The 26051-nt window shown below is 37.1% G+C and overlaps 1 pseudogene; it reads right to left on the bottom strand.

Moving 5' to 3' along the window:
• Positions 1–26051, bottom strand: part of LOC110342356 — a 54599-nt pseudogene that overhangs the window by 25348 nt on the left and 3200 nt on the right.

The raw sequence follows: 26051 nt of genomic DNA, 5'->3' as shown, positions 1-26051 counted from the left end.
GTTACTGCAATTTATGTTCTTGTTGAATTCTAACTTTAAACCATGTTTATTTGATAAGATACATGGATTTATTCCATTGTTTTTGTTTCTTTGAGGTTGGCTATGTTGCTGAGCATGTGGCTAATTTTAGAGAAGGTTCTATTTAGTGCTGAGAAGAATGTATATTCTTTTGTGTTTGGATGGAATGTTCTATAGATGTCTGTTAAACCCAATTGTCTTTCTTTAGGTTGGGAAAGTTTTCTTCTATGATTTTGTTGAATATGTTTTCTGTACCTTCTATACCTATTATTCTTAGGTTTGGCCTCTTCACTATGTCCCACGTTTCCTGCATATTTCGTTTTAGGGATTTGTTGGACTTAAGATTTTCTTTGGTTGACCAATCTCTTTCTTCTAGTGTATCTTCAGTGCCATCTCTTGTATTCTGTTGGTTATGGTTAAATCTATATTTCCTTATAATTTATCCAGATTTTCTATTTCTAGATTTCTTTCTTACTATGACTATTTATTATCTCTATTTCAGCTTTCAAGACTTGAACTGTTTGAATTGTTTCCTTCATTTGTTTGGTTATTTTTTTCTCTCGACTTTCCTTGCTTTCTTTAAGAGATTTGTTTATTTTTTGCAATTTTTAGTTTGTGGTTTCCTCCATTTATTGCATTGTTGTTTGTTTTTCTTCTATTTCTTTAATGGATTTTCTCATTTTCTTTTTGAGGGTCTGTATCATCTTCGTAAATATGTCTTTAAGGTCATTTTGTTCTGCTTCATCTCTGTTGTGATGTTCAGGTCTTGCTGGTGTAGAGTCCCTAGACCATTGTGGTGTCATATTCGTGTTTCAGTTGTTGAATGCTTTTTCAGACTGTCATCTTCCCATCCCTTCTTCCAGTGCATGTAGGTGGTTTCTCTCACTCCACTAGTGGCTATGGGTCCAAGGTTCTCTCCCAGTGGGTGTAAGCAGGTCTAATTCCAAGGGCTCCCCTGGTGGGTGCAGGTGGGTCTGAGACATTCTCTCTCCCAGGGGGTAGAGGTAGGATTAAGAATGTGATGTTGCAGACTCTGGATGGCTTGGCCTGGCAGGGCATGTCTATTTGCATGCAATCCCCTGGACAGGAGACTTCAAGGAGGACAAGTGGAAAGTGGCCCAGAGAAGGGTTCACACTCACCTCTCCCTGTCGATGGAAACAAGACTAAGACTGACTACAGTTTTTAATTTTAATAAAGGTTTCCTCTGTGTAGTCTTGGATGTACTGGAACTCACTCTGTAAACCTGGCTGGCCTTAAACTCATTGAGGTTGTCCTGCATCTGCCTCCCAAGTGTGAGATTAAAGGCATGTATCACCACCATCTAGTTTGTATGTATGTATGTATGTATGTATGTATGTATATATGTATATTGGTTTTTTGAGACAGGGTTTTTCTTTATTGCTTTGGAGTCTGTCCTGGCACTCACACTGTAGACCAGACTGACCTCGAACTCATAGAGATCCACCTGCTTCTGCCTCTCGAGAGCTGAGATTAAAGTCATGCGCCACCAATGACCAGCCCAGATATAAAATTTTAAAGGCTGTTTATACTGTGGAAAGTTTTTCTTTTACATTTAACTATTGCATATAATTTTGCTGAGTATATTAGTCCACGCTGACTTTCTTAGTCTTCTAGGACTCAGGGAAATGTATTTTTCCATACTCTTCTGGCTTTAAATATTGTCATTGAGGAATCACCTCATTATTATGTGTTTTCCTTTATATGTGACTTATGATTTTTCTCTTGAAGCTTTAAGTAAACTTCATTTTTCTGTATACTTTGTATTTTTACTATGACATGCTACATAGGTTTTTCTTGTTTTGTTTATTTGATGTTCCATGTTCTTCTATTTGTATGGGTATATTTCTGCTTAGTTTTGGGATGTTTTCTTTGATGAGTTATGTTGAAGATCTGGTCTTCTCCATTGATTTAGGATTATTTTTGCTCATCTGTGTTTGAAGTTCTAGGTTATTCTCTTAATTAGGGTTTCTATTGCTACAACTAAATCCTAAGACTAAAGGGAAAGCAAGGGAGGAAAAGGTTTATTAGGCTTATACTTCAGAATTGCTGTTTATTACTGAAGAAAGTCAGGTCAGATATTCAAAACATGGCAAGATCTTTGAAGCAGGAACTGATTCAGAGGTCAGAGATGGGAGCTCCTTACTGGCTTGCTTCTGCTGAGTTTCTCATCCCACCTTCTTGTAGAACCCAGGACCAGCATCTGAGGGAAAGCACCACAACCAAGCACTGGGCCCTCCCTCATTGATCACTAATTGAGAAAATATCTTACAGCTGGATCTCACTGAGACATTTCCTCAACTGAGGCTCCTTCACCTGATGACTGTAGCTTGTTTCAAGTTGACACATAAAACCAGTCAATACAGTTATGTTTTCTCATATTTTTGGTTTGTTCCTTTTCTGTGTTTAATTTTTTCATATTCCTTGCTTATTTGACTTAAGTCCTCCACTTAATCTTCAAATCCTAATATTCTATTTTCAACATAATTCAATGTACCTGTTAGACTTTCCTTTGAGTTTTTAAGGTAAGTAAATGGGTTTTCAATTACCTCTTCATTTCAGTTTCAGTCCCTTCAACATTTCTCTCTTCTTATTGAATTCTGTTTTCAAGTCTTGAATTGTCTTCATCACTTCATCATACTTATAGATTTGTTTTCTTGGACATCAGTTGTTTAGTCTTTGTTCTTTCTCTTTAATTGTTTTGAGCTGGATTCTTTGTGCCTTTTCCAAGTTCCTTGAATTCACTGATAAAACTTATGACAATTCATTTAAATTCTGTGTCCTAGGGTTCGTCTAGAAAATTCCCATTGGGAAAATTTCTGCAGGAAAAAAATTCTGGTATGTTTTTTTAAGAGAGGATACTGATTTTGTTTTTCCTATTGGTACATCACTGTAGGATCTGGAAATATGAAATTGTATTATTAGTTGTAAGCCTAAAATAGATAGAACATATTGGGTCAGATAACAGAAGGTGTGGGAAGCTTGGGCTAGAGTTAGGATATTACACATGCAATGAAGTCAGGTAGACACAGAGTACTGAATTGGTGTAAGGCTGGAATGTGCAGTAAGATCTGTCTGGGTGGTAAGGTTCAATTTGGTGTGGGATGGGCCTGCACATTGTGGTATGGGTAGGGAGGTTCCTGGCAGAAGATAATAGGTTGTTTGTGTCACAGGCAGGTGATGCCAGGATAGGCTGGGGCACTAGTTATGGGACCAAGACTAGATCTGGCCAGTTGGGAGAAGATATGGATGGGTAGGCCCAAAAAGACATATTGGGGTATATCTTGGAGAGTTGGATGTGCCAGAGAAGTTGCTGCATGTGGTTGCAGGAGGACAGATCCTCCCAGACTCTAAAAGTTGTTTACAGAGCAGGCAAGAATGACCAGAAAAAATTAGAACATTTTATTTTAAGGCTGTGTTACCAGCACTGGGTGAGGTGAGGAATAGGCATAGATTGGGAGGTTCAGGGAGTCTCAAATGGGCTAGACTCTGGGAAAAAGATTTTGGAATTCACTGTGGAGGTTTGGTGTTGTGCAGAAAGGACCTGTGGGTGGTTCAGGTAATACAGTTCCTTCCAGAGGCCAGGGAATAGTTATGCCATAGTCAGGAGTGGCTAAACTAGATACGAGTATTTGATCTGAGACTTTGGCAAGATTTGGAAGAATGGGGAGAAGGAGGTAAGGAAAACCCAGCAGGATGTGTTCTGGAGAAGGACCCAACATATTTTGAGTATATTAATTTCCCTGACCAGTTCTTCCCAGATCTTCCCCAAGTACCCAACCACTCAACTCCATGCCTTTTTATTCCCTAGCAAGAAACAAAGAGGAAAAGCAGCAAAAAGAACCCAAACAAATTAGAATGAAAACCAAATACACCCACACACACCATAAAAATACAAGATCAGGCATCTTGGAAACCATAATATATAGGCAAATGACCAGAAAGGCAAGAAATGCCTAAATAAAACAATATGAGACAAACTTTCATCCAATGACTGATGGAAGCAGGGACAGACACCCACAGGCAAACTCTGATCTGAACTCAAGGAACTCAGTGACAGAGAGGGAGGACTGATGAGCAAAGGGGTTAAGACTGGGCTGGTTTAATCCCCAAAACAGCTAACCTGAACAAGGGGGAGCTCTTGAATCCCAGACTGATGGCTGGGAATCCAGCATGGGAATGATCAAGACCCCCCTGAAAGTGGGTGTCAGTGAGGAGACCTAGGCAATCTAAGGGGCCTTGGGTAGTAGATCAGTATTTATTCCTAGCATACAAATGGATTTTGTGTGCCCATCCCACAATGAGAGATGCACTCTTACCCTGGACTCTTGGGGGATGGTCTAGGCCTTGTCTCGGATGAAATGATAGACTATGGACACCACCATGAAGGGCCTCACCCTCCCTGGGGAAAGGAGGGAGCATTTGGGGGATTGGTGGGAGGTTATGGGAGGAGGGGAGGAAAAGGGAGAGGGACCTGGGATTGACATGTGAAGCAACCTTGTTTCTAATTTAAATTTAAATAAAAAACAATGTGGGACAAAAAGTCTACAAAAATTTCCACAGAGTTTGTTTAGTTTTGGCCATCTACTATTGGATATGAGGCCTACTCTTAAGTGTGATTAACATACCCAACAAGATTCCATTGGATTAAACTATTTTTTCCTTTGCAAGTGGGTGTCAGTTGAGTATATCTTCTTGCTTAGCAGTGGGAGACCATATACACTTCTCAGTACTAGGACACAGTCTGCCTTGAATCTGTATAGGCCTTGTGCCTGCCACCCCAGTCTCTGTGAATTCCTAGGTGCATCAGTATTATTTTGTATGAGAGATTATTTCCTTGGAGCCATGTCCTTTCTGTGGCTCTTACAATCTTTCTGCTGCTTCTTTTGCACAGCTTCTGGAGCCTTGAAATGGAAAGGTTTTGATGGAGACATTCCATTTAGGACTGAATGTTCCAAAATCTCATGTATGTACATTATTCAGTATTGACTCTCTGTTAATTACTGAAGGTAGAGGTTACTCTGATGATAGATGAATGAGGCACCAAGTTATGGATATAGCAGAATGTCACTAAACAGTTTTTATTATATTAATTTAGCAGAAAAATATGTTTGGTTTTCCCCTAAGCCCATTGCATATCAAATCAAGAGTTCATGGCTACTCTAATAGTGTCATGCATGGTGGAGAAGTGGCATCCTTTGATGCCCTTCCCCTAAAATGAGATTGATGACTACCTTGGTTTCCATTCCTAGAGCCTTGACCCAGTAGCTGAATGAAGCAGAAGCAGGCACCCACAGCTAAACACTGAGCCATACTCCTGGGATCCAGTTGTGGAGAGGAAGGAGAGATGAGCAAATGAACCAAGATAGAACTGGAGATAGCCACAGAAACAGTTGACCTGACCTAGTGAGAGCACACAGACCATAGTCATAATGCAGGGAAACCAGCATTGGATCAAACCAGGGCCTCTTAATGTGGGTGTGAGCTAGGAGGCCAAGGCAGTCTATGGGACCTCTAACAGTGGAACCAGGTTTTATTTCTAGGTTACAAATGGACTTTGGGAGCCAATTCCCTAGGGCGGAATACTATTGCAGTCCAGATACGGAAAGGAGGCCCTGGGACCTCCCCAAAACGAGGTGACGGACTTTGATGATCCCCCTGGGGGGGTTTCACTGTCTCTGAGAACTGGGTGGGAGTGGGTTGGAGGGTTGGTGGGAAGCTTGGGAGGATGTGAGGGTGAGGGAATGAGGAGATGGATATGTAAATAAGTGTTTCTAAAATAAAAAAGTGTCATGCACGGGTTCCATTTCATAGATGGGTGTTGAATCCAATCTGATAGTGGTTGGTTATTCCAAAAGGTTTGTGGCAATATTTCAATGGCATATTATGCAGTCATGTCACCGTTATGGATAGCAGTGTTTGTAGCTAGGTTGGTGGTACCGTTATCCTCTGGTAGCAGACAGAATTTCAGTATCATGAACACTAGTCTGTAAGTGTGAAGACTAGTTATGGAAGACCTTGACTTATTTATGTTCAATGAGACAGGTAAGTATAATCTTTAGCAACAGAACCTTATTATCTGTTGCAATCTGGGAAGCCAGCTCCCAGGGTAGCAAAGAGAATGCCTTCTCAGGACAGCAAGAAACTTAGAAAATGTTCCTTTTCTATATCAGTGGCCTTTTGGAAAGCCTGCTCCAAGGCTGCCTCTAGAATATGCAAACATATCACAAATGTGGCAAAGCTCAGACTTTTCTAACTGAGTGATAAATAAATAAACAGATGCTTTCTGATGGTGACATAAGAACAAAGGAACAAGCAGATGCTTTCCTAATGATCACATTCTCTTTTACTTCAACTTGAATAATCTATTTCTTGACAATCTCTCTACACATTCAAATCTCTTTACACACAGATACCCATCTCTCTTTGCATATATACACCTCTCTCCTGCATAGCTATACATCTCTACACAGTTACATCTCTTTTCATATAGTTGCATCTGTCTCCCCACCTACCTCTACATTCCACATAGCCACCCATCTCTATATGCAGTTGCATATATTTTCACATAGTTACATCCTCCACACATTCTTCACACATTCTACATAGAGCTACATATCTTCACAATTCTTCATGCAGTCATATACTTCTTCCTTCACATACATCTGTCATACACACACATATCCTATATTGCTACATCTTCTATAACTCCCTACCCATTCAGCCACATCCATCGACTCTTCTCTTTTATACAGCTATATCTTCTATATCTCTCTACCCACTCAATTCCATCTCTCCACACTTCCTTTTCTCTGTACATTCAGCTACATCTCCTTTAGCACACATGGACACCTTCTATCACATCTCTGTCCTACTCCTCTATACATCTCTCACACTTCTATCCCCATCACACATCTCCTCCCACAAAAAGCCTCTGGACAGATATGAATCACATATTCAGGATCACACAGAACTTCCTGAATAAACAGAGAAAAACTGATCACACAGTTTCTCTCAGGCTAGGGAGATCGCAATGACCAGCCTGTGAGTAAAGTAAGCATGTAGTTCTGAGAGGTCAGGTATCCCAGACAGAAGAAAATGACACTGAGATTCAGAACTTAATCAGTAAACAGTTAGTTGGTTGAATCTTGAGGTTGGAGAATATGTGCAGAAAGTCCATTGCTAGGAAAGTTATGTCTACTAAAGGTGATTCATGCTCTAACCTTCAATCAGCAATAAACACCTGGAAAATTGACCTTATATATTTGTCTCTAGGGGGCAACTTCAAGGACACCCAGCTTGCTTTGATTTTTTTCTGAAATCTAAAATTTGCTCTCTGTGATTGAGCATATTATTACTTTCTTATGTCAGTCTGAGTAATGAAAAAATCCTAGTATTGTTTCTATTTACCAGAATTATACATTTAAGCAGAAATCATCTTCCTGACTATCTGAATCTATATATGTGCCCAGTATATAGAATATTTTATGGGATAAACACACAAGCAGTGGGAATGTACCCTTAACTGTTTTTAGTGGCACTTAGAAAAGTTACATAGACAAACAGTTATTTACTTTCCATGTGGACCTCCCTATCATAGTTACTCATCTGGTAGGTTAGCATGCTGAGTACTAATTGCAATGTGTTTCATAGTGCTATATATGCTGGAAATTGTCAGTTTGTGGGGAGCAACCAAGAGTCTTGGAAATAGCCTAAAAATTTTTGGGTTTGCATGGAGTCTTTTGGACAACCACCTACTGCCACTGAAGATGTTGTTTAGTGTTGAAAGACATCTAGTTAGGGTGTTGTCTTTTCCTGGTATTTGGTGACTTTATTTAGGTTTCTTTCATATATGTATGTATTTTAGGTAGTTCATATAGTATTAGGTTTCCATATGACCCTTAATGTTAGCTGTTCTCTATATTCCCTCTCATCTACCCCCTTTGCTATTTAGTCATTCTGCTCCAGTCTCTCCATAGCAATACATTATTTTCTCCTTCCTTTTGGCATCTTCTTTCCTCCCATCCCTTATCTTGCAGCATACATAACAAAGACTTAAAAGCTAATATTCACATATACAGTATTTGTCTTTTGGGGTCTGGATTACCTCACTAAGGGTATGTTTCTGTTGCTCCATCCAATTTTCTGAAAATTTCCTGACATTTAACACCCAAATAATATTCTATTGATAAATATACCACATTTTCATTCTCAAATTCCATAGTAATCTGCCACATTGATCTCTGTATTGACTGCACAAGTTTCACCCTCAACCTACAATGGGTGACTGTTCCCCTTGTTCCTCATACTTGCCATCATGAGATGTCATTTGTTATATTGAAATTGGCATGTGGACTGGTATAAGATAAAATCTCAAAATAGCTTGGATTTTCATTTCCCTGTTGACTAAGGATGTTGAACATTTCATCAATCATTTCTTAGCCATTTTTATTTCTTCTTTTGCCAATTCTCTGTTTAGATCTATACTTCATTTTAAATTTGGGTTGTTTTCTTGATGTCCAGGTTTCTAGTTCTGTATATACTTTAGATATTAATACTCCATTAAATGTGTAATTGCTAAAGATCTTTTCTCATTTTATGTCATGACACTTTGTCTGAATGATATCTTTTACCCTACAGAACCCTTTCAGTTTAATGAAGACCAATCTTTAAATTATTTTTCTTAGTGCCTGTTCTATGACTGCCATTTACAAAAATCTTTTTTCCTGTAACAGTGACTATAAGAGTATTCCACACTGTCTCTTCCATCAGACTCAGGATATCTGGTTGTATGTTGATTTGGACTTGAGTTTTGAGACTGATACATAGATCTATTTGAATTTTAAACATTCATCCATTTAGTTTGACCAGCTCCATTTGTTGAAGTTGCTGTTTCTTTCTGTAGCGTGTATTTTAACCTATTTTTAAAGAGACAAGTTTTCATAGGTATGTGAACTTTAGTCATTAGTGAAAATTTAAGCATAGCTTTAGTTTTATAAAGAGTGACTCTGATTTTTTGTACAAAATTTATTTCTGGTCATAACAAAATTGAAAAGCACTTTGGGACAAAGATACAAACAAGCAGCCCTACACTGGAGGTCAAGATAGAAAAGACCTCCACATCCACCATTGCCTTCCCCTTGGTGCTGTGGTAGACAGGGAGAAAAGTGACCTACACACTACAGAACACTAGCATGCTGAATGTCAGATACTTGGCTTCACTGAATGTGTCAGGCAGATTCCTGTACAGAAAAGCTGTAGTGCAACTCCCTAGGGCTAGTAAACCCAAGTATCCCAGGGCACAGTAGAAGGCAATAACTGAACCATTGTTGCAGACAATGTTGATGTGACCATATTCAAAGTATGGATACATGTCACCAAATGGAGGAAATGTTACGAACCAGGTGCTACTGAGAATCAGTTGGATCATGGTGCAGATAAGAATAATATATTTAGGTGCCCCTGATAGCAACATCCATTACATCTTTTTTCTTGGATCAGTGATCCTGAAGGCCATTACTACAGTAATTGTTTTGACCCAAAGAGTAGAAACAGCTATAGTGAACACAACTGCAAAATTTGGTCTGCTGAAGAATGCAGGTGACTACATGGGGATGGACAATGAAGAGCAAGGAACAGGAAAAACAAAATATTAGGGAGATGAGAAGGACATGGATGAGAACTCAGTTATTGGCCTTGACCAAGGCAGTATCTTGATGCTTTAAAAAGACCAACTCTAACAGCTGTGAGAACAGAGAAGCAAAGAGCCAAACAAGCCAGAGACATTCCCAAGGGATCTTTGTAAGCCAAGAAGGAGACAACTTTTTTGAGGCATGAGCTTGTTCTGAGTTGGCATACTGGTCATGTGGACACTTCACAAATTGATCCATGTCTGGTATTTGAAGGGGAATAACAGTTTTAATTTTTCTCTGTTATTCAGAAATATGTTAAATTAATGCATTGCAAATGTTTAACAAATTCGACATTATTTGTTATTATAGATAGCAGTTCAAATAAGGTTGTTGTATAAAGATTATTTCCATCTATCTCTGCTAAACCTAATCGTTATCAAACTTATACATATTTAAAAACTACTATTATTTTCTATAGTACATATTTATGATTTTTTTAGTATCTTGAATGAGAACAAAAAATATACTCTGACAGTATACTCAGGATGGCTCAATAAAATACTTGGAGTGGGGAATTCTTAGAAGCATATATGTATATATCTCACTGTTCTGTAGCAATAGAAATAATGGAACATGGAGTCAACAGCTACCATGCATGTTATGAACTGTTTCTGAGCCTCAAAGTAAATTCCACATGTTGATGTTCTCATATAATCACTTAGATATACATATTCCTCCAAATCTTTTTTAAAAAGTCATAACCAATATTATTTAGGAAAGCAGAAACTCTGTGAAGTAATTAATACTAATATCATTGCATCTTAAAAAATTCTTTTCATTTTATATTTCAAAGTGAGAATTTTAGTAGGCAGGAGTACTTTGTATTTTCATTATCCTTTTTATTAGATTTGAGCATTAATATACTCAAATGACAGACAATATTGAGAAATTGTTATTGCAATAATGTTCTTCCACACTTGGAATTTACACTACAATACATTGAATTTTGAAAATGCAATTGAATTGGAAAATTACATCCAGTTGTATTCAGTCTTTCTAATATCAGTCTTCTCATCAGGATCACACATTGTTATTTAGTTCTTTTAAGTTTTATCTTATTATTCTAAAATAATTTTTACAGTGGTTCTCAACCTGTGAGTCATGCCCCCAAACCATTTCATGGGGATCACTTAAGACCGTTCGAAAATACAGAAATTTACATTATGATTCATAACAGTAGCAAAATTACAGTTATGAAACAGCAACAAAAGTGATTCTACACTTGGGGGTCACCACAACATGAGGAACTATGCACTAAAGAGTTGCAGCGTTAGGAAGGTTGAGAACCACTAATTTTTTTCTTTTGAACTTTTTTATAGCCATTTTATCATTACTAAATGTAATACAAATTTTATGTTTTTAAGGTTTTCTAAATACATGTAATTATCAAGTTAAATGAAAGGAATGACAATGATGGGGATGTCCTTCTGTATATATGTTTCTCTTATTGGTTGATGAATAAAACACCATTTCATCAATAGAGGCAAGAGACAGGTGGGAATAGGAGACGATGGGAATTCGGGAAATGGTAGGCAGGCAGAGACCACCGAGGGATGCTGTGTAGACCACAAAACATTAACAGGTCCAGGCATTCTTTGGTAAGCCAAGACCACATGGAAATACTTAGATTACTGGTGCTCCTGGCTTCAGGTGAGCTTGGGGGACCCCTTCCCTACCCATCCCTTGCTCCCTCAATCTTCCATAGGTACTCCTGGCATAAAGTGAACCTGCACACACAATTAGGATATGAGTCCTCTCAGACCCCACCCCTGGCTCTCCCCACACCTTTTCCCTGGCTTCAGGTGAGCTTGGGTCCTCCTGGAGACCATTTCTCTGCCCATCATCCACTCATGGAAATTGAACAATGCACAATTGCAGCATCCTTGGGTCAAGGAAGAAATTAAAGACTTCCTGGAATTCAATGAGAATGAAGACACAACATACACAAATTTATGGGGCACTTTGAAGGCAGTGCTGAGAGGAAAGTTCATAGCACTAAGTGCTCACATGAAGAAACTGGAGAATAGTTATTCTATAGAATTAACAGCACAACCAAAAGCTCTAAAACAGAAGCAAACTCACCCAGGAGGAGTAGATTCCAGGAAATAATCAAATTGAGGGCTGAAATCAATGAAGTAGAAACTAGGAAATCATTGCAAAGAATCAATGAAACAAAGAGTTGGTGCCTATCAACAAGATAGACAAACTTTTATCCAAACTAACAATAAGACAGAGAGAGAGCATGCTAATTAACAAAATCAGAAATTAAAAAGGGCACATAACAACGGACACTGAGGAAATCCATAGAATCATCAGGTCATACTTTGAAAATCTATACTCCACAAAATTCAAAAATTTAAAGGAAATGGACAATTTCCTGGATAGATATCACTTGCCAAAATTAAATCAAGGACAGATAAGCAATCTTAACAGACCTATAACCCCTACTGAAATAGAAGCAGTCATCACAAGGCCCCCAACTAAAAAAAGCTGAGGCCCAGATGGCTTCAGTGAAAAATTCTACCAGAAATTGAAAGAAGAGCTAATTCCAATACTCCTCAATGTGTTCCACACAATAGAAGTAGGAGGTTAGCTGCCAAACTCTTTTTATGAGGCTACAATTACCTTGGTACTCAAGCCATACAAAGGCGTAACTAAGAAAGAGAACTACAGACCAATTTCCCTCATGAACACTGATGCGAAGATTCTCAATAAAATACTAGCAAACTGGATCCAAGAACACATCAGAAAAATCATCCACCATGATCAAGTAGGTTTCATCCCAGGGATGCAGTGATGGGTCAACATGTGAAAATCTATCAATGTAATCCACCATATAAACAAGCTGAGAAACAAAAATCACATGATCATCTCACTAAATGCTGAAAAAGCCTTTGACAAAATCCAACACCCCTTCATGATAAAAGTCTTGGAGAGATCAGGGATAACAGGAACATACCTGAACATAATAAAAGCAATATACAGTAAACCAACAGCTAACATCAAACTAAATGGATAGAAACTCCATGCAATTCCTCTAAAATCAAAAACAAGTCAAGACTGCCCACTATTTCCATAACTCTTCAATATCGTACTTGAATTTCTAGCTATACCAATAAGACAATAAAAGGAGATCAAGGGGAAACAAATTGGAAAAGAAGAAGTCAAACTTTCACTATTTGCAGATGATATGATAGTTTACATAAGTGACCCAAAACCTCTACACGGGAACTCCTACAGATGATAAACACATTGAGCAAAGTGGCAGGATACAAGTTTAACCCAAACTATCAGCAGCCCTATTATACAGACAATAAATAGCTGAGAAAGTAATCAGAGAAACATCACCCTTTAAAATAGCCACAAACATCATTAAATATCTGGGGATATCCCTAACCAATCAAGTGAAAGACCTGTATAACAAGAACTTTGAGTCTCTAAAGAAAGAAATAAAAGATGATACCAGAAAATGGAAAGATCTCCCATGCTCTTGGATTGATAGGATCAACATAGTAAAGATGGCAATCTTGCCAAAAGCAATCTACAGATTCAATGCAATTCCCATCAAAATATCACACAAATCTTTACAGACCTTGAAAGAATAATAATCAACTTTATATGAAAAAAAAGATCCAGGACAGCCAAAACAACCCTGTGCAATACAGGTACGTCTGGAGGCATCACTATCCCTGACTTCAAGCTCTATTATAGAGTTATAGTCCTGAAATAAGTTTGGTACTGGCACAAAAATAGACAGGTAGACCAATGTAATTGAATTGAAAACTCTGATTTTAACCCACACACCTATGAACACTCAATTTTTGACAAAGAAGCTAACATTTTACAATGGAAAAAAGAAAGCATCTTCAACAAGTGGTGCTGGCATAACTGGATATTTGCATGTAGAAGACTGTAGATAGATCCATGTCTATTGCCATTCACAAAACTTAAGTCCAAATGGATCAAAGACCTCAACAGAAATCCAGTCACACTGAACCTCTTAGAAGTTAAAGTGGGAGGTACTTGTGAATGAATTGATACAGGAGACCACTTCCTGAATATAGCACCAGTAGCACAGACTCTGAGATTGACAATTAACAAATGGGACCTCCTGAAATTAAGAAGCTTCTTTAAGGCAAATGACACAGTCAACCAATCAAAAAGCAGCGCAGAATGGGAAAAAATATTCACTAACCCCATATCTGACAGAGTGCTGATCTCCAAAATTTACAAAGAACTCAAGAAGCAAGTCTCCAAAACACCAAAAGATCCAATTAAAAAGTGAGGTACAGAGCTAAATAGAGAATTCTCAGTTGAGAAGTCTAAAATGGCTGAAAGACACTTGAGAAAGTGCTCAACATCCTTAGCTATTAAGGAAATGCAAATCAAAACAACTCTGAGATACCATCTCACTCCTGTTAGAATGGCTAAAATAAAAAACTCCAACTACAATTTATGCTGGAGAGGATGTGGAGAGAGGGGAACACTCCTTCCCTGTTGGTGGGAGTGCATACTCATACAGCCAGTTTTGAAATCAGTATTGAGATTCCTGAGGTAAATGTGAATCAACCTGCCAAAAGACCTAGCAATTCCACCGTTAGACATATACCCAAAGGATTCACAATCATATAACCATGCTCATAGCAGCATTATTTGTAATAGCCAGAACTTGGAAGCAACCTAGATGCCCCTCAACTGAAGAGTGGATAGAGAAAATGTGGTACTCAACAGAGTGCTATTCAGCTGAAAAAAATGGAATATTGAAATTTGCAGGCAAATGGACAGCACTAGAAGAAACCATTCTGAGTGAGGTAACCAAGTCACAAAAAGACAAACATGGTATGTATTCACTCATATATGGATTTTAGACATGAATCAGGGGAGTGCCAGCCTTCAGTCCCACTGGTAGAGAGTCTGGGAACTGGCAAAGGACCTAAGAGAGATATGAATGGTACCCCAATTTCAATAAATCATTCAATCAACATTTTCTTTTATTACTCAGTATGTTCTGTATCCAAAAATGCTGAACGGTCTTTTTGCTGTTGCTATATTTTTGTTTTGTTTTGTTTTTTTTGAGGCAGGATTTCACTGGTTACCCAAGGACTCATTTTGTAGATTGGGATCTCCCTGAACTCACAGAAATCCACTTGCCTCTGTCTTCAGAGTGTGGGATTAAAAGCCTGTACCAGTCACTACTACAAGAATAATTCTCTGTTGCCATGTTGCTGGAGTTTCTTTCCTACAAGGTCCAAATAAATACATAAGGATTTACATTAACTATTAAATTGTTGGTCTATGTCTAGGGCTTCTTGTTGGCTACTTCTATCTTAATAGTTAACCCATTTATATCAATCTAAGTATTTCTTTTTGTTGAAGATTTTTCATAATTTTATTGATTTTTTTATTACTTTTTTAAAGAAAATATCTTGCTTCACATGTCAATCCCAGCTCCCTCTCCCTAAATTAAATGAATGTTAATAGAAAGAGTTTGAGCTACTCCACAATATAGACTGTGATTTGCAGTCAGGTCACTGAAAAATTTCATTTACATACAACAAATCAAAGGGTGATATTTTATTTTGTTTTTAAATAATATTACAAGCAGATGTTTTATGTTACATTTTATAAATAAAAATAAAATTGAATAAAATGTCAAATATTTAATATAAGAAAATCGAGGAAGATAGGAAGTGAGTCAATAAATTACCAATTGCTGTAATGCCTTACCTTGTGTGAGGAAGCATATGCCTTTGAGACCCTTGGTATTTATATCACATGTAAAACATCATAGTTAAGTCTAACTCACCTGTCTAATGTCCATGACCCTCTCCATCATATCTTCAGTCATATACACTTGCTGACCATGTAGAAAATGTTTGGAAAACTTTCCTATTTTCACCATAATTCTAAAAGTTGGCAGAAAATTCATGATGTAGAGAATGTCGTACTCTATCTAGTTTTCCTTTATGATTCATGTTATTATGATCTCCAGAAGGATTTATAATTTAGTTGTTCTTCAGGAAAGGGGCTATCTGAAATGCATTTATTACTTAGTTTGATCTATCACATTAGTACAATAAGTATAGACAATCTGAAAATATAAATGCTCTTAATTTCCATTTATCTATCAAAAATGTGACATTATTAGAAGTCCTCAACATTATAGAAGAAAAAGAGAGTTAAATATTATGTTCTAGAAACAGTTTCTCAATAGAGTTAATGGCCTGCAACATGCATACCGGAGTGATACTCATGTAGAATGATACATTCTTAACTTCTTTTCCTTTGTCAGTATTATCAAACCATCAGCTAGTGAATAGAGGTCCTCAGCACATATAATCAATTAATAAATTTTTTATATCAATCAATACATTCTTGTTTATTGTGGGAACAACAGACCTTGGCTAGAGGCCCACTTCCCCTTCAGCCTGGGAGCAGGTAGCTGTAAGATAATGTTTACTAAAAACAATACAGTGCCCAGAGCAATAAGTTCCTGATAAGGGCTCACCCATGGGAACACCCTGACCTTGACCTTTTCCAAAGACTAAACACCTCTTCCTGACCCACCCACCACTGCCTTTGGTGTTAGGGTATATAATAACCAGCCAGGGTAAGAATAAAGTGAAGCCTTCTTGAGGAGCCTTCTGAAAAGCCTTCTTGAAGTTTTCTTTGCACCACCGACTGGTCTCTGTGTCATCAATCCGGACATTCTCAGACAGGCTGCACAGCGGGTGTGGCAGTTTATTTAAAGGATATGCATGTTTATTGCTACCATATAAAATTTTTATTTCAAATGTTGAAAATATAATAATGGCTATGTGTTGGAATTATTCTGATCAATCGTCAACTTAAATTATTTTCTTTTTAAAGTTCTTTGAGAATTTTCTTTAAGTGTATTTTTTTTCATATTTTTCCTGCCCCCCAGCACCACTCATACTCTCCTTTCTTCTCTACCCACTCATCATCATGCTCTTTCTTTCTCTCTTTCTCTCTCTCTCTCTCTTTCTTTCTTTCTCTTAATAAGCAAATAAAAGGATATTGTCACTAATAACATTGAGTCCAATTTGTGTTGTTCAGCTACTCTTGAGCATAGAGCCTGCCCTGAAGTGTTTCTGATATATGCAGTGTCATTCCATTGGAAAATTTGACTTTTCCTCTCTAGGAAGATTTCAGTTGCAAGCAACTTCTTGGGCCAAGGTGTGAATTTGTGCCTGCTTTTCCTCTATGCTGTGAGTTTGTCTCTTTTGTGCTTGTGCAGGTCTTGTGCATTCTATCATAGTCTCTGTGAGTTCATATGTGCATCTACCATATATGCCTGTATTTTACTATTTTCCAAATCATCAGGCACTCTTAGATTTTTTCTATCCCTTCTTTGATATAGGTCCTTGATCCATGAGGTATAGCATCATGCCATTAAGAGTTGTCTTGTATGCTCATTTGGCAGAATAGTAGCAGTAAGTTTTTCCTTGGGGCTACAAATTATATTCAGACTTTTGACTTTACTAACAATGTCAAGTGTGAGAGTCTTAAATCAACTGGAATATTGCATTTAAGTTGGTTGGCCTCTTAATATTTGTGCCACCATCATGTAGGCATGCCATTACTATACCTTTCAGGATTTTTTTACTTGGAGAACTTGGTGATTCCTCTTTCAATCCAGTGGTGAGAACATGACTTTTCAGCACTATTAACACTAGTCAGTAGGGGTGAATGTTTCAGTTGAGCACCAGTTCAATATCTATATATTCTGTGTCATCACTATGTGTTCTCTTGAGCAATAAAGTCTTACTGTTACATTGTAGAGAATAACCAATAGCATTGATTCTAGTGTTTCTTGTATGTTGTTGTCTCTTGATGTTAATTTATATCATTAACCAGGTTTATGTCATATGCAGCAAGAGTACATAAATCCACCCACTTGGGAGAAAGATTTATAGACTATTTGTATTTAGAATGCATGTCAAACTTTAAGCCATGTCTTTGACACTTCCTATGATTCAGTGGAACACATATTGCCTGCCCAGAGTAAAATTCCAGTTCTTTCCCAGTATTCTTTGGTAATGTGAGTATGTGTTGAACAAGCATTTCATGAAGTGCAAAGGCCACAGCATAGGCAGTATGGTATAGGTTGTAACTTGTCTCTCTTATGGAGACTTTAAACTGGTGGCTAGATAACCATTGTAGTAGGATTTTGGTTGAGCAGTTTTTCAGTGTGTTACAATGAAATGACAATGAACAGTTAAAATACATCCACCATAGCCTAGCAATAGAAGTGTCTTCACTGTAGTTGGAAGGGTGCACTGTCTGGATGAATTTTTTAAAACCAGAAATCTCAGAATGGTGATGAGATAAAATGGGAGTCCTTTGGAAGGAGTTTTGGAGGAACTCTTCTTTGCTTGTGTTTATATCCCACTGTGAAGTGGTTATCCAGAGTTTTTGAATGTCTAGATGTTGCAATATTCTAAAGTGTATAGTTACAGTGGAGTCTGTGTCTCCATAAATTATAATAACTTTTGCTTATGATGTCATGATCTGGTTATAGTACTTTTCAGCTCTTTTCTGGTGGAATTGAATATTTCCTGTGATAATATTCACAAAGGCTAGACAGACTCTCTTTGCGTGTCTCTTCTCTTAATTCAGACAGAAACTGGATGCTTGGGTTATCATCTGAAATTACCAGTCTCACACAGTTCCAGCTAAAGCGAACCACCAAAGCTATCATGGTCAAGGCCAGAAATGTGTAGTTTGGAGATATTTGGTATAGATTAGGAAAATGTTCATGGTCATTCAGGAGAGGATAAAATGGCCCATAATACAGCTAAAGGACATAAAGCATGAACAATATGAAGAAGATAGAATATATAAATCTCAGTCTTTCTAAGCATTCTAAGCAAAATTTGGGAGTGTTAGGTAGTATGAATTGTTCATACAGTTATTACAATTCTTTTTGTGATTTTTCTAAAAGCCTATTGATAATACTATATCTTACATTAAAGACTTTATATATCCCTGCCTTCAGATTTATTTCCAATAAATCTTCAATGTACATGCCAAAATGAGTATTTATGCTTCAAATTCTACATAAGAATAGACATAAAGCCAATTTATAGCTTAGTACTCATAAAAGTGTTAGAAATGGAGACAGGGTTTTATTACAACCCTCACCTGTGATATTCTAAAAATGTGCAGGAGTGGCCCATATATGACAGAAGAGAACCACCTTGGTCCTATAAGTACAGTTAACAATCTTCTTCCATGTCTAACAGTAGTAGTTAGGAATAATTGCATGTTTATCTGAAAATATATTGGCTTTTTGCAAATCTTCCTTTTTGGCACAGTTGACCAAACTATTAGAGAAATATTGAGTAAAAGATAAGTGTTCCTGTTTATTTGTTTTATGGCAAAATATGCACACAGCATACAGTGGATATTCTTGGTTGTCACTCTGAAAACAGAGCATAGTGATCACTCGAGTTTAGGCTCTAAACAGGATAATCTTTGACTATAGTTACTGTACTGATTATGTACTGAATGCTGTTTACTTGACCCATTTCAATATTGATATAGTTCTTATTGCTGTGGTATGTAAGAATTTGAGACGTGTGGAAAATATAAGAATATTTAAAAGTTTTTTGTGAGGGAGGTAGATTTCACTCAAATGGGACTCTATGTACATGTTGAAAAGCTTGTACATGGTCCATGAACCAGAATGTAGATGATAGCCAACACTGAATCTGTTCATGGCTTTCTCTTAGAATTCATATACTTACTGCACATAGAAAAGGATTGGGCTCCATCAGCTACTTAGATCCTGATATTTTCCCCACAGAGCAATTACTATCTAAGACACCAACTTAGTAAATGAAAAATGGCTAGTAAAACCTATCCACCTGAATCAACAGATCTTAGGAGGCCATTGGATTCATAAGTAATGCAGATAACATAACATTTCTTATTCTTCCCTCTGTATTCCGTAGAATTTTATCCTTTTAATTTTCTGAGGCTGTGCAATTTTGAGTGATAAAAGACTGAGGATAAAAATTTCTGTTTCTCTATGAGGGATGAGCTCCTTTGCATCAGAGGGGTCCTTGAATCCTTGACAATGCATTTTATACTTACTCAATTGAACATCAATATATTGACTCTAATTTATGTGGTTGTTTTGTTCAAGCTTTTATGAACTTTATTTTCCTTCACTGTTTCCATCCTTTGCTCAGGTGTCTGCAGAGCAGCCCCAGATCACTCAGTCAGTGGTGACTCCATACTGTTAAGTTGTCTGTTCTTGGAAGCTTCCAGTCTTCTCTAGAGAATTTCTGAATGGGCACAGAGGGCACTTGTATATCCTTAGACTAGTTTGGCATCTCTGGTTGAGTGTCAGTGAACTTAAGAGTTGATGCTGTCGATTTGTATTTGATCACAGTCTTCTCAGCATCAACCTGCTTTTCCTTCTCTGTCTCCTCTGAGTCTCTGTAAAAATAGAGATCAGGCATATCCTCCTCCCATGGGTGGTCATGGGAGATAATGCCACAGAGTTGGAATATTTTCTGGGCCAGAATTCACCACACCAAAAACATTGAATGAACTCCCTTGATGTTGCATGGTATGGCAATGCCTATGTAGTGCAGAGGAGAGTCTATGTTACACAGAGCAGTTTGGGCAGGTTGACATAAGAGGCCTTTTTGAGGACAACCCTAGGATCAGCCACCACTAGAAACGGTGGCTCCCTGAAGACTTCTTGGATCTGGTTAGTGAAGTTCTCAGGCATGAAGTAGCCAACAGTTGGACTAGCTCCATTGGCAGCAGTAAATGCTAGCATTGTTCAATTGACAGTGTTGCTGGAGAAGATGACATTGACGTCAGCAGAATTCTCAGTATCAGTGGTAGCCTAAGCTGCAAGCTTCTTCCAGGTCCTCTGATTTATGATGTGGATACCATCACTATTCATTCTGTAGATATACTGCTCTATTTGAAAGTTAAGGTTATTGCTACCTAAGTGGATTCCTGGGACAGAGAATTTGAGGAAACCCTCCTCAATTTGCAGGACATCAGGGCTCTGGACATTGTGTAATTTTCCTTTTAAGTTTCAGTGGGAATCAATTACAATGCCACACGGACCTCGGCAGTGTGTAAAGGTTATGTTGGCTGTTTTGTATTTAGTACACAGTTGTTCTGTCTATAATGCCTTGGATTTTTATTTCCATATGTTTTTTTATTTAATATATTTTAACAGGATACATTGATAGGTCTCTTCAGTGTGATAGAAGATGAAACAAAGTCATTATACACCAACCTACCTAGGCAATTTGCTGCACTGTACACAATAACTTGTTAATGTAATCAGATTGGGTATCTGACACAGATGAATGGACAAAGAAAATCTAATATACACAAAAGAAAAATATTATACCTCTAGAATGATGAAATCCTATGAGACAGTGGGAGGAATTGTTCATCAGGCTAAATAAACCAGACACAGGAGCACAATCACACTATATCTCTCCTTAGATATAAAAGATATAATAAAGAAAATATATGGCTAAAAGCAATAGATTTTTCTCCAAAACCAGGGTGTTGGAAAGTGACCAGGGAATAAACAAGAAAGTGTACAGGTTAGAAAACTGAACATGATGATATAATGTATATAAATATATATGAATGTTTGTTAAAATCTTTAATGTGTAAAATTTATATGCAAATTATAACACCAAAACAAAAACATTACTGTAAAAATAACAGATATAATAAAATATATTTAAATTCTCCCTAGCCATCCAGGAAATGCATATCAAAACAACTGTGAGATACCATCTCACTCCTGTCAGAATGGCTAAAATCAAAAACTCCAATGACAGTTTATGCTGGAGAGGATGTGGAGAAAGGGGAACACTCCTCCATTGCTGGTGGGAGTGCAAACTTGTACAGCCACTATGGAAATCAGTATGGAGATTCCTTGGGAAAATGGGAATCAGTCTACCACAAGACCCAGAAATTCCACTCTTAGGCATATACCCTAAAGATTCACATTCATACAACAAGGATGTCTGTTCCACTATGTTCATAGCAGCATTATTTGTAATAGCCAGAACCCAGAAGCAACCTAGATGCCCCTCAACTGAAGAGTGGATAGATAAAATGTGGTACATTTACACAATGGAGTACTATTCAGTGGGAAAAAACAATGGAATATGAAACAAGATTGTTTCTAACCTAAATAAAAAATTTTGAAAAGGAGATTTTTTTTTGTTTTTTTTTCGAGACAGGGTTTCTCTGTATTGTTTTTAGGCTGTCCTAGAACTCACTCTGTAGACCAGGCTGGCCTCAAACTCACAGAGATCTGCCTGCCTCTGCCCCCCGAGTGCTGTGATTAAAGGTGTGCACCACCAAGGCCCTGCAAAAAAAGAGAAGTTTAAAGGGTAATAGAGAGATGGCACAGTGTGTATAAGCACTCAGTGTTCTTCCAGAGGATCCAGGTTCAATTCCTAGTACATGGTCACTCAAACCATCTTTACCTCCAGTTCCAGGGGATCTGACTACCTATATGCAGACAAACCATACATAAAATAAAATGAATATTTTTAAAAGATAAGTTTCATATTAATTCCCTTTTTTTCCCATAGAGGAGACAGAAAGTTAAAGTTGAACCCAGCAACTAGAGAAAAGATTTTATTGATGTGAATCCATGTATTTACTAATAAAATGTCCTAGACAATAAATAAGTATAATATTTTTTGATTACTCATGCACATATGTCTCAATTCAAAATTTGATGAAGAACAGAGAATAATTGCAAAATTTAAAAATTGTGAAAACATAAGATTTTTTTCAGAAGAGTTTAGGAATGAAAGATAGATATAAACACAACAGTATATAATAACCAGCATATTTGTTTTTGTGTTTGACCAAATTTAATGTAGGAGTAATTTAAAAGTTATATTAATTTATAATGTATTCATTAACAATCTGAAGATAAATCATAATTGTGAATTAATATGTTATACCTGTGCTTGACCGTTTCATACTATCAAAACAAAATCCTCATAGGAATTATCCTCAACAGAGAAAAGGCAGAGGTTCATAGTTTTGGAGATTTCTGATGATCTGCATGGAGTTTAATCAATTGTTATTGTCCTCTATGCCACCTTGTTCTAAGACAAGAGAAAACTATAGCCAAAACCACTCACTTCATTGGTAGGATACAAAACAGGAAATAATAGTGAAAATGATAGGGATTACATAATTCCATTGGAGAATACACATTACTAGAGACTTAAACTACAAGGAACACTTCCTACAGGTAGTGCCAAAATGGAAATCAAATTAAATGCAAGCATTTGAACAAACCTTCAAATGAGCAAGAATGAAAATGTAAAGAAATATATATTGTTTCCATTAAAAACCAAATTCCAAACTTGAGTGAATTACTGAGGTCACCAAGAAAGTTGCTTTGTTCAGCCACAGAACTTCTGATTAAATTCTCGGATGAACTGGCGTATCTGAAGTCTGTTTGTTAATTCACACATCAAGAAATGCTCAATCAACTCAGAAGTCTAGTAACCTGACAAGATACTGGATAAACTAGTAATGCTTCTGATGAATTGCCTTTGATGGTAGTCACAAAGATTCAAACAGTATTCAGTTCTTTCCAATGACCCATGTCTGCCTTTTCTTCTAGGCATCTTCATCTCATTCTTTGCGACTTGCTAACAGGGGGGATCCAGAGCTGTAACACTTGGCTGGGACTCAGTGGTGACTTTTCTGTCTTCTATTCCAGTCTCTCAAGACTTAATCTTAGTTTTGCTACAGCCTGATGTCAGAAACCTCTTCTCCAGCTCCACCTCCATATCCTCAGAATGTGACCTCTTGCTGTAGACCCAGAGTGCCACTCATTATTTCCTTTGGCTTTTTTTCATGATTTTTTCCTGTCCATTTCCATACTTTGTGTCTCTGAAGAACCACAGAACTGCTTTCCATGAGAGACTCACAGTCCACACACTTGGGTGATACCTGGGTAGTCTTCCTGATCTATATTACAGTATCTTCATACTTATCCTCAACCCTGGTGCAGTCTTCATGACAGAGCCTGTCTTTAACGCATCCCTTTAAGACTCAGTTACTATGTGCAGACATAGTGCTCCCCTAGGTCTTCCCTACTGCCTTCACATTTTTGTGACTTCTTGACATCCATAGATTGAATGTCTGCCAGAGACTCTACAGCTACCACAATTGGTTGGGAACCAGAACCTGGAAGATATTTACTTCTTCTTTTCTAAGTCCACTGGCACTACATTAATGTATGTAAAGCACCTAAATAGTGATTAGTATATGGTAAATATTCATTACATTATGACTAACAATTATGATTTCCTTATGGTATTATCAAAATAGGATTTCAATGAATTATTGAGCCACTATTATATATAATCTATGTCATTTTACAGACATGCCATGATTTACTTAAGCTTAAATATTATTACATATCACATAATAAATTCTCAAGTATCTTCATAGCATATGAAAACAAAGGCATTACCAAGACTATCACATACATAGTTATCAGTTTGCATCCTGGCATGGCAAAGGAAGTACATCTGAATGATAAAAATATTTATATACCTGAGGCATTTATGCCTACATGAGCCATTGCCTACATTAACAAATACTGAACTTAGATTTCTCATTTGAAAAAGACAAAGTCGGAAATCTAGATAAAACAACATATGTTGTGTCATGCTTCTTTTTTCTCTCAAAACTTAGAAAAATTTAAGACATTCTTTTAGATGTCTTTCATCTTATACAATATAAGTATGTAAGCCTGGTTATGAAAAAGACCTTTAGTTTCAACTATTTGTTTTATAAGTATAAAATTCCCAGCATCATTATAAATAGAGATGATATTGCTCAGGCATGTTGGCCCATCAGATAATGAGACTGGAGAGTGAATGATAAAAAGAAACTACAAATGCTCTCACCTTGACCTCCAAGGAGACAAAGTTCCTCTCCAAATTCTGGGTGCCACAGGCTGATGGGAAGCATTGCACAATTAGGTCTTATTCTTGACCTTCTGTTTCAAAGTCCGCTGACTTTATTCTTAGGTCTTTCTCAACTATGACTTGTCTTTTGAACTTTGGGGACATTTTGCCCATGTTCCATTTTACTGTGAATATGGTTTATTATGTGATCATTCTTAGAATGTTTTCCACCATCCATTACTCATTACCATATATTTGACATTCAAGGTGGTGATCATCACACACTGTATTAATTCAGTTTCATTAAACTTTCCCCTTACTTCCATTTCTTCTTGGAAAATTTGTGCCATATGATACTTAGTCCCAAACATCTTCCTCTGCTTTGAATTTAATTCATGCATAAACTATAAATAACTGAATACAGTGTTTGCCCCAAGGTATAAAACTCTACTATGCTGGACCTCATAGATACTACAAAGTCCTATATTAAAATGTCTGTTACCAAAATGTTACTTTATTTGTGACAATTTCCTTAGCATGATTCAGGAGATAGTAGTCATGATTTACTTAACGTCAAATGTCAAATTTTACACATCTTATTAATGAATAAAAATGATAGTTTACCATACAAGTCAAGGAGTACATCATGTATATATTCCTATAATACTCAAATACATTTTGTATCATTATAGGAAGAGGAAATAGAGAAATGAATTTAGGATGAGTGTTTGAAATTGTAAAATAGGAGGCAAAACCATAATGTGAAACTATGAAGTCAACAAACCAATTTCAATAATGGGAAATGTAACCTTAATATCCCTCTGTCTGTTATTGGCAGGTACTACAGGAAATAGCCTTAATTGTAGCCCATGACAAGGGAGATAGCACATGATAATGGCACTGTTAATATAAGCAATCTGTGGCTGTGCATATAATTAAAATAAATAGAATTGAAATAGAAGAATATGATTTTCATAGTAACATTTTGTTTCTATTCTTGATTGCAGCTATATGTCATAGCCAGACAGGTATAAAATGATTATAGATTATTTGAACAAAAGCTAAATATCTGCATAAGAAATGTACCCATGAAGCAGATCAAAAATCAAGATCATTTCTGGACAGGTTTGAGCATTCCATACTAGTTGAATAAATGCTAGTAGACCTTTGAAATACCATTTTACTGCAGCCCCTAAGAAAAGAACTCAGTACTTTGCACTGTGTTTCTGGGACATGATGGGGGAAGTCATGTGTATATGTCAATAAAGCACTGTTGGCCAATAGGGAACTAAGATAGGTAGGACTAGGAGTTGAGGAGGACTCTGGGTAGTAGAAACACAGAGAGTCAAGATG

Source organism: Mesocricetus auratus, unplaced genomic scaffold (assembly GCF_017639785.1).
Source record: "Mesocricetus auratus isolate SY011 unplaced genomic scaffold, BCM_Maur_2.0 Super-Scaffold_4256, whole genome shotgun sequence".
Lineage (NCBI taxonomy): Eukaryota > Metazoa > Chordata > Mammalia > Rodentia > Cricetidae > Mesocricetus > Mesocricetus auratus.
The sequence above is the reverse complement of the archived record's forward strand: the minus strand, read 5'-3'. Positions and strand labels throughout refer to the sequence as shown.